Source organism: Muscardinus avellanarius, assembly GCF_963383645.1.
Source record: "Muscardinus avellanarius genome assembly, chromosome: X".
Taxonomy (NCBI): domain Eukaryota; kingdom Metazoa; phylum Chordata; class Mammalia; order Rodentia; family Gliridae; genus Muscardinus; species Muscardinus avellanarius.
Window position 1 is genome coordinate 52,114,876 of NC_137792.1, and position 10,328 is coordinate 52,125,203.

A 10,328-nucleotide genomic window follows, 5' to 3' on the forward strand; every position below is an offset into this window, starting at 1 on the left:
TTTCTGCCTCAGTTTCTCTTTGATACAAAGGAACTCACACCAACCCCACCCATTTCCTGATACTTCCACACCATAACTGAAAAAGTCAAGCAACATGGTAACAACAGAAAGGCTTTAAAAGTTCTCTGCACTATTCTTACAACTTTCTGTGAGTTTTATTTTATTTTATTTTTTTTTCGGTACTGGGGCTAGAACCCAGGGGCATTCTACCTCTGGAGCGACACCTCCAGCCCTATTTTTATCCTTTATTTAATTTCTTTTTACTTTTTATTTTTTTGCGGGTCTGGGGGTGGAACCCAGGGGCATTCGACCTCCGAGTTACACCCCCTGCCCTATTTTTTTATTCTTTATTTTGAAACCGGGTCTCACTGAGTTGCAGAGGGCCTCACTAAGTAGCTGAGGCTGTCCGCGAATCGCGATCCTTCGGTCTCACCCTCCCGAATGCTGGGATTACAAGTGTGTGCCACCATGCCCGGCTTAATTTATTTTTTATAAATTTATTTTTTTATTTTTATGTGGAGCATATTTAAAATGACATACATATCCTTTATTTTAAAACAGGGTTTCACTAAGTTGTGGAGGGCCTCACTAAGTAGCTGAGGCTGTCCTTGAACCTGCAATCCTCCTGTCTCAGCCTCCCAAGTACTGGGATTACAAGCGCGTGCCATCACACCTGGCTCTTTCTATGAGTTTTAAATTAATTTAAGATTAAAAAGTTAAAGATAATATTTGGGAGTCTGAGACCAGAGGATTGCGGTTCGCAGACAGCCTCAGCTACTTATCGAGGCCCTTTGCAACTCAGTGAGACCCTGTTTTAAAAATAAAATGACTAAAACCCGGGCGTGGTGGTACATGCTTGTAATTCGAGTACTTGGGAAGCTGAGACTCCTAGGAGGATCGTGAAGGTTCAAAGCCAGCCTCAACTACTTAGTGAGGCTCTCAGCAACTTAGTGAGACCCCGTTTCCAAATAAAATATAAAATAGGTCTGGGAGTATAGCCCAGAGGTAGAAAGCCCCTGGGTTCCACCCCCAGTACCACAAAATAAATAAATATATAAATAATAAAAAAGACTAAAAATATAGGGCTGGAAGTATAGCTTGGAGGTAGAATGCCACTGGGTTCCATTTCCAGTACTGCAAAAAAAAAAAGATTAAAAAATGAAAACAAAACAAATCAAAAAGGCCAAGTGAATCAGACTTTAGTAGGCATGGGAAATCAATGTAAGAATTAAGTGTTCTGGAAAGCTGATTGTGGTGGTACACGTCTCTGATCCAAGTACTTGGGAGGCTGAGACAGGAGGATTGAAGGTTTGAGGCCAACCTCAGCAACTTAGTGAGATCCTGTTTCAAAATTTTTTTAAAAAGCTGGGCATAGTGCTGCACACATGTAATCTTAGTACTTGGGAGGCTGAGAGAGGAAGATTCCAGGTTTAAGGGAAGCCTCAGAAAGTAGTGAGGCTCTCAGCAAACAAGAGACCCTGTTCAGCAAACTAGAGACCCTGTTTCAAAACAAAACCAAAAAAAATTTTAAAGGGCTAGGAGATAGTTCCATGGTAAAATGCCCCTGGGTCCAATTCCTAGTACCAAACACACACACACACACACACACACACACACACACACACACTAAAGTAATAAGAGCTGGACAAAGTGGTACATGTCTGTAATCCCAATATTTGTGAGGCCAGGACAGGAGGATCACCGGTTTGAGGGCAGCCTCAGCAACTTAGCAAGACCCTGTTTAAAAAAAAGGCTGGAGGTATAGCTCAGAGGCAGAATGTCTGGGTTCAGTTCCTAGTACCAAAACAAACAAACAAACAAAAAAATAAAGTGTTCTAGAGCAGGTCATCTAACTATGGGTAGACACCATATGCATCATTGGCATGGACTAGCAGTAATTTTTAAACTTTTCCTCAGGTGGCTCTGGAGGAAGGTACTGCAGTCCTGACTCAGCTGTTCTCCCTGACAAAATGTGCCTGTGTGCCAGGCACCCAGCCACTTGTGATACTAACTGCCCTTTCTTACGAGTGAGAACACCAAGGCCTCAAGAGGTTGTGGGCATGCTTGGCTTTGCACAACTACATGATGGCTCCCTGGGGTTTGAACCTGGTCTGACTTCTAGGCTATTTCCTTATCCTCTAGGCTGGAAAGATGCCACCCTCACCTCTCATACACCCAAATAGGTGTAAGATACTGGACAATTCATACCCCCACACCACTGCCTGGTGTACCACCTCTTTGTCCTGGTATCAGCCAGTCCTCTGTGGATGAATACAGTGCCTTCTGGTCTGCACCCCAACCATAGAAGTCCAAAGGCCTGGGGTGCCACAGAAGATGCAGCTTCAACCCCCAACCTCATACTAGTCCTGTCCCATTGCCACCAGGAGACTGGCAGTGAAGGTGGCCATAGGGCTCAGCATGCAAAAGGTTGTGTTATACATGATCTGGCACTTGTAGAGGCTTGAGTGGGAGAGAGGCTTCCAGAATGCATCGAGCCAGGTTCGGGGGTGTTTTCTTGGCATGCAGCTGAAGACAGTTCAGGTAACAGGTGCTCGTGCTGACCTAGGTTAGGTCTCAGCCCAATGCTGGGGGCTCAGAGTCTCTTCTCTACTGGACCTCAGGAGGCTACAGGAAGAAAGGCAGGAGTACAAAGCAGGCCTGGGGAGGTAGAGGTAAGGCTTTTTCTGTCCCTGGGACCACTGCCCTCAAGCCCGGAGGGCTTTGTCTGGAATCTGAACTTGAGCTGAGCAGGAAGTGAGGCAGACAATCACTGCTGCCTTTTCCATTCAGATGGCAGCTTCTTACTGTGTGTCTAGACTATCATTCTTCTGCACAGGACATGGAGCTCATTTCTATTCTTTACTCCCCTTGTCATTGCCTAGCTCTGGGTGGAATATACTTGGGGGCCCAGAAGAACTGCCTTTGGACATTCAGGAATACTGAGAAAGCTACGTTCAAGCAGCCCCAAAGTATATGTTTACACTGCTCCTCCTCCTGCTTCCAAGTCCCTTCCTCTAGGAAGTCTTTCTCAGCCCTCCAATCAGGGCTACTTCCCTGTTCTAGTCATGGGGAGCCCTTAATACCTTTATGTCAGAGCTGCAGTTCTCTATATTGTCATGAGCCACCTCTGTCGCTGACTCATGAGTGTCAGCGACAGAGGATAGAACTGGGCAGATCTTTAGCACCTGCACTAGGTGCCTTCTGCCAGCTCCACCCTGCTGAGTACAGAGTCACAGCCAGGGGCTAGGGACTGATGGAAGGAGGGGACAGGACAGGTGAGCTGGCTCTGCTCCCTCTCATCCTGGAGTACTTGGCCTCGGAGTGATGAAAGGAACAAAAGAAGTTTCCCCTGGTGTATACATCTGTATCCTGGCTGCTTTCCAGCAGTAGAGGCCATGTGAGCTGAAGAGAGGCGATGGGGATGGAGCTGAGACTCTTAACCTGGAGCTCCTTCCCCACCGTTCAGGCCTGTGAGCCTATGGGACCCTGCCAGGTATCATGAAGGGCTGTGAGACTAAGCAAAACTAAGAGCAGGTGTCAGAAGCCTCAGCCTCTGTCAGATGAGGCAAGAGAGGCTCTTCCTCAGGGTTCACAGCATGCAGGTACATACCGTACCCTTTGGGTCCTGAGATGCTGCCACCATCTTCCACAATGTCAAGGCTAAGTACAAATGGCTCAGGGAAAGCAGGTTCTGAAGCCCAGGCATCCACCCGCCACCTACCTTATCTGAGCCTCCAGCAACCCTGAGTTAAAGATGGTCAGGCATCTTACTCCCTTGGATGAATGCAGCTGCCCAGGTGCCCCCAGGTTGGAAGTAGCAGAGCCGACAGGAGGACTTGGACTTTCAGCTTTCGTCTGAGGCAAGGTATCACTCTGCCTTTCCAAAGAGGACAAAGCTCTTGGCTCCCCCTGCCCCCACCAAGACAATCCAGCCACAGAGTCAGTGCACTGCAGATCCCGTTGATAACAGGGCAGTGACACTTGATTCGGCGCCTTCTGTCTGAACCTGAGCACCTCCCTTCCCCACAGCCCTCCCTAAGATCACCCCATGCCCAGCACATGCCCATCACAAGCCACCTGGTGAGCTTCCGGCTTAGTGAGGAGATCCTCAGGGCGAGCCAGCCTCTGGTCTCATTTTTCTCATCTATAAAATGGAAATGGGGCCTGAAGGCTGAGATCCCTGATTCTAGCAGTGATCACCAATCGGATCCCCTTGGCCCCCTGCCATTTACTAACAATCAACTGGTTTCATCCAGTAAGAGTGAGGACAGTGGACCATACCAGAGAGAAGGCCACCTGCCTTAGCACACTGCTCTCCTCTCCCCTCTCTCTCTCTCTCTCTCTCTCTCTCTCTCTCTCTCTCTCTCTCTCTCTCTGTTAGTCTCTTCACTCACTGTGAAAAACAGAAAACTAAGTGAACTGCCTCCTGAGGAAAGCCCAGAAAGTATGCTTGGAGAGAATAAAGACTATGGATGGGGAAACTGAGGCCCTGACTCGTCCCCAGCTGGGCAGAGACTGAATGCCTCAGGATGCCTTCCTGTAGGGCCGCCTCTGGGGGCGACTCGACAGCCCTACCTGACACAGGTGCCCGGCTCGTGGGGCAGGCCGAGAGTCTGGCGGGCGCGGGGCGCGGGCTCCCTCGGGTGGGCAGCGCCCGGCCAGGCCGGGCCGGGGCGGCGGGCGTGGGGCGCGGGGCGCAGCGGGGAGCTTGCAGGGAGGCGAGGAGCGGAGGACTGGGCTCCACCCGCAGGAGAACAAACAGGTTTTCTCCGGCCGCCCAGAGCCTCGCCCCTCGCCCCTCCCCTCGGCCAGCCCCCTTCCTCTGCCCTCTCCTGGGGTAGGTAGATGCGCCTGGCACATTCCGCACATTCTCCCGCCAGTGTCCTCAGTCCGCCCGCCCCTTCCAGGCCCCGCCTCGCGGGGGCTGCTGGAGAAATCAAGGACCGGGCTCCCCTCGCCGAACCCAGGACGAGCTCCAGAAGGCTTTGCCGCGGTGGAAAACTTCCAGGCAAATTCCTCCGGGCTTGCGGCCCCCGGGCCGGAGGCCTCCGCCACGTGAAGGGCCCCCGCAGCCTCTCTGCGCTCCTGCCCGCGCCCGACGAGATCTGGCCCAGGCTCGAGGCCAACGACTTCCACAGATGCTGTCGGGTTAATTCTGTCGAGAACTACTGTTCCTAGATCCATTTTACAGATGGAGATCCCAGACAGGGGCGGGGAGGGGGCGGGGGTGGGTTGGCGGCTGAGATCATGCAGGAAGTCTCAGAGGCAGGGAAGGAGGAGAAGAAAGTGAGGGAACTGCTCCAGTGTGCTCCCGGATAGCTCTGACCCTGGAGAGCCATCCTGGGGGAAACTGGGGTGCGGGAGGCACAAGCTGGTCTGGGAGACACCGCCAGACTCCTAGAAATGATGCAGCTTAATAATGGGCTTTCATCCATGCTTATCAAGTTCATACCGTATGCAAGGCACCTGGCTGGCCACTAGATTGGAGGGCAAGAAGTTCTTAATCCCAACTGTGAGGCCAGGCAATTAAGTCAGCCCAACCAAAGGCAGAGAGTTGGCCCACCTGGACAATAGGAACAAGAGAATGGACAAGCAGGTCCTCCTTCCTCAAGTCCTGCCAGTTCTATAAATACACCCGCTTCTCCCACTTCTCCCCATGTCAGTAGCACAAGCCTCCTTGCTGGTTTCTCTGCCTCAGATACAAGTCAGTTTAATAGCTTAAATGTGTGCCCTTCTGTGGCTTCCCATTGCTCTTTGGATCAAGTCCAGAGTCTCAAGATGACCCCAGGTGAGCTGCTGCTGACTTCCTTCTGTGAGTGCAGCCACTCTCCTCAGTTTTGCTATGTGTACTCACTCAGGCCTCCTCCTGTCTTCTAAATATATCATGTGTCCTATCACATTGAGGCATTTGCTCCTGGCACTCACACTGGCTACAATGCCCTCCCCTTATCCCACATCTGACCAATGAACTTAGTCATCCTTCAAGACTTCGCTCAGTTGTTCCTCAACCCTTCCGTGCACCCCTCTACTTTCCTTCAACAACACTGGTCGCCACCAGATCTTGCTCTAGATGGTGAGCTCTGTGAGAGCAGGGCCTGTGACTCATCACTGGCTCACGGAGACTGGCCCAGTCAATCTGAAGCATCTGCAGAAATAAGGGACAGAGGGGTGATTGAGATTCCTCCTTTTTCTCTTCATGAGGTTCATCAGATAGGGAGGCACCCTTTATGCTTGGGGGACAGGGAGGATTACATAGAGAGTCACTCCAGTTCCTCTTTGTCTCTTGCCAACAGGTTTTTTTTACTGCTTCCAGTATGGTACACCCCAGTCTGGTAGACAGCTTTTAATGCCCAGTCTTCCCCCACTGTGGCTCCTGGGGACCATGGCTTTGGCTTGGCATCCCAGCTCCTAAATGTACTCACTGTATATATGGCCTAGGGAGTGTCATACACTTCCTCTCTGGCTCCTGTTCCCCTCAAGAGCCCCTAGAGGTAGGACAGAGGTCACAGGGTGATAAATAAGCCAGAGAGCCACTGAAAGGAGAGGGCCAGCTCACCCCAGAGCCTTAAGTCAGGGTGGACCAGCTAAAGAGCAGAAGCAAGAGTAGTATCCAAGGGCATGGCTGGCTAGTGAGGGCCACCCCGGGCTGGGTTGCCCCTAGGCCTCAAGCTCTTCCCAGGTGACTCAACACTGTTAAGGATATATCCGTCACAACAGCTTCAACCCCTCCCTCCCAGCCAGGCTGCCAGGCCCAGCAGCAGCAGATCTTGCCTGCAAACGGGTTTGACTCGAAGGGTAACTGCCCTGCCCTGCCCACCCGTTCACTGCCCCAACAGAATCATCAGTGATACTTTCTACCCCGCCCCCCAAACTGACCCAGTAGTATCCCTACACCAGAGTGGATTGGAGATAAGCAACCTGACCCTGTGTTGGTAGGAATGGGAAAACAGAGTCCTCAAGAGGGACAGGATCTAACCCAAATCACACAGCTGAATCTGAGGCAGCGATAAGCCTAAAACCTGGGGTTCCAGTTGCTTCGTGTGTAGTCTCCACCCAGCTTTATAGAAGCTGGGGTGCTCAAGTTCCTGTGAAGTGAGGGCAGGACTTCTGTTCACACCCTAATCCCCTCCCTCCTTCCAAGGGCCCACCCCGCTGCCTCATCCTCCTAAGCTCTTCAACCAGTTTTCACTTGCTGGATGACTCTGCTGACAGTAAGCAGGGTGAGTTCCTTGGGGGCAGGGGTCCCCAGGTCAGGTGAGGCTGCATCCAGGATAAGCAGGCCCTAAGGAGCCCTGAACTTGGGAGTCCAGGTTTGTAATCAGCTGCCCCACTAAGAGCTGGTCCAAACCCTCAGCATAGGGAATGAGAACCCACCCCCTGTGAAGATTTTCACCACATGTTCAGCTTGCACTCCTCACTACAGAATTGTGCCCCCATCGCCCTGCTCTAGCATAATTAAGCATTCTGACTTGCCAAATGCCCCTGCCACATTGCCAACCCACCTTGGGGGAGGCAGACAGGACCTGCTCCATGGAACAGTGTCCAGATGTGGGAGCCGGGGTCTTATCTTACAGCCTTGATCTGCATGACCTGATGCTCCAGAACACAGACTCTGCCTTTTGTCTTTAGCTCCAAAGCATCCCCAGGCCAGGCCTCCAGAGCACGAGTGCATGAGCCAAGCCAAGCTCTCGCTGGCAGATAATTCCTGCATGCCCTGAAGAATGGCTTTTTGCTGCTTTAAGAGTCATCCACAGATCGGAAAAAGAATGTTCTAATTGGAAAACCTCCCCGCCATGGTTTTCCGGAGTTTTAGTACAGTTGGCCGGCAAGGAGGCTCCTGGGATGAGGAGGAAGGGAAGACAAGAGGAGGAGACAGTGGGCTCCCTGCCCAGCGCCCCCTCATCCCCTGAGCTCAGCTCAGCCACTGCTGGCCAGAGTGGGGGCCATGCTGAGGGTCTGAGCCTATCCTTGGTCTGGGGAATCCAGAGGCTGTCTGACTTCAGCTGGGCGCTCCTCCCAAATCTCTCCCCAGAGTCTGTGCTGCTGCCCCAGAATCAGCTCAGGCTCCCACGACCCTCTGGCAGGGCAGATGACTACTGAGGATTATGAACCAGGACCTGGAAGAGAAAAGGCACAAGTGCTGTTGCCTGCTCAGAAATAGGAAGGTTTGAGTTGGTATTGGGGTCTGTGAGGCCTCCAGACCTGATTAGGACACTGGTCTTGGAGGCCTGGCAGAGAGCTGTGGGCTGCTGCCTTCTGAAAAGCTCCATGCATCCTGTGAGAGAGGCAGCTGTGATCCAGGGGCCCTGCTAAGCCTGGCCTGCCAAGTGGCTGGCTAAGAGAACCACAGCCGCATCTACCAGAAACTTCCCTGTGGATACCAAGCTACCTTGATTTCCCCAAGGGGAGCAACCCGTGAGAAATTGGAGAGATACTAGAAGAGATATCCCCTTTGTCTCTCTGAGAAAAGTCAGATCTTCAGCTCTCCTCCTCCCTATTCTGCCTCAGTTACTGCTGAGAGCCAAAGCCCTTGTTGGGAGAAACTCAGATCTCTGCAGAGGGTGATTTTCATCATAAAGGCTGGGACCAGTCTGGCTGGGGAAGACATTTGCCTCTTGTTTGTGGCATGTGGCTTCACTAGCCTGTACCAAATGGCTATAGGCATTCTAGCATCATGCCCCATGCTCCTCTCCTTCTTTCGCCACCTGTACTATTCCAGACCTTGTAACCAACCTATTGCCACTACATGTCTCTAGAGCTCTACTCATCACAGTAGACACCACTGGCCACATGTGGCTATTTGAATTTAGATATATAGTTCAGTTACTCAACCATGCTGGTTGCATTTCATGTGTTCAGTAGCCCTATGTGCACAGTACTGTGTTAGTCATTACAGACAGAAGACTGACATGCCCATCACAGCAGAAAGTTCTACTAGACAGCTGCTCTATGGGCTCTGCTTTTCCTTTGAGGGAGCTCTCTACTGCCTCCTTAACTGAAATTGTCTCCCTCCACTAAGTAAGGCCTTCCCCTACTGTCCTCCCCAGCGGGGCTTCTCCCCTCTCCTGCGCCTGTCTTCCTCGGGACAGGTTATGGCCTTGGATGCAAACCTGGCTTACTTTGAGATTCAGGTTAACTGACTTGCACTGGGAGGAAAGGTAATAGTAACAATGGGCCAGTGAGGTGACTGAGGCATCCTATGGAACAACCATCCCCAGCCTGCAGGTGTCCCAGTTTTCCTACCTTCATGTCTCCCAGAGACCCTGGCAACTGCTCAGAAGTTACTTCTCCCACCAGGTGCAGCCTGTATCTTTTCGTCAACTCCAGAATCTCTAATGCAGCCACACCCTCAGCCCCCTCCTGTTTTTCTTTTCTTTTTTTTTTTTTTGTGGTACTGGAAATTGAACCTAGGAGCATTCTACCTCTGAGCTACACTGCAGTCCTTTTTATTCTTTGTTTGGAAACAGGGTCTTGCTAGGTTGTTGAGAGTCTTGCTCTACTGCTGAGTCTATCCTCACACCTGGGATACTCCTCTCTCAGCCTCCCAAGTACTGGGATTACAGACATGTGCTACCACATCTGGCCCAAGTACCCTTAAAATTTTTGAAACAGGTCTTGCTAAGTTTCTGAGGCTGGCTTCCAACTTGAGATCCTCCTCTCTCAGCTTCCCAAGTACTGGGATTACAGACATGCACCACCCTGCCTGGATTCAACCTTCTCTCTTTCCAGTAGGCTTGTTCAAAATTCCGGAAAATGATCTTCCAAGATCTAGAGGACCTTCCAGCTTGGTTCCTCTACTTTCTTTCCTCTTGCTAGCCATTTTTCTCTCTTCATTTTCCTCTGTATGCAGCTAAGACTCTAGGGTCCATCACTTCAACATCTGTCTCCTCAACATTTTAATCTCCCCTGTCCAATTTTCTTTCATCACTCCTGCCTTATACAGCACCAAATTTGGACAAATCTAAATATAAGCATCTTAACTGGGCATGGCAGCACAGGCCTATAATCCCAGTACTTGGAAGACTGAGACAAGAAAATCTCCAATTTGAGGCCAGCTTGGGGAACTGAGCAAGACAATGTTTCAAAATAAAAAAAATAAAATATGGTTGAGGACATTATGCTAAGTGAGATTAGTCAGTCACAAAAAATAAGAAATTGGATGTTTTCCCTAATATGTGAAAGCTAAGGAGAAAAGGGTCAAAGGAGCAACTCTAGATGAAAAATGAAGTCCTATAGAGAAGCAAATAAGACAACCTAACTGAGGGGATGGGAGGGGGAAGAAGGAAACTCTAAAACACATGATGTACTTAAACATATTGAAGTCAACC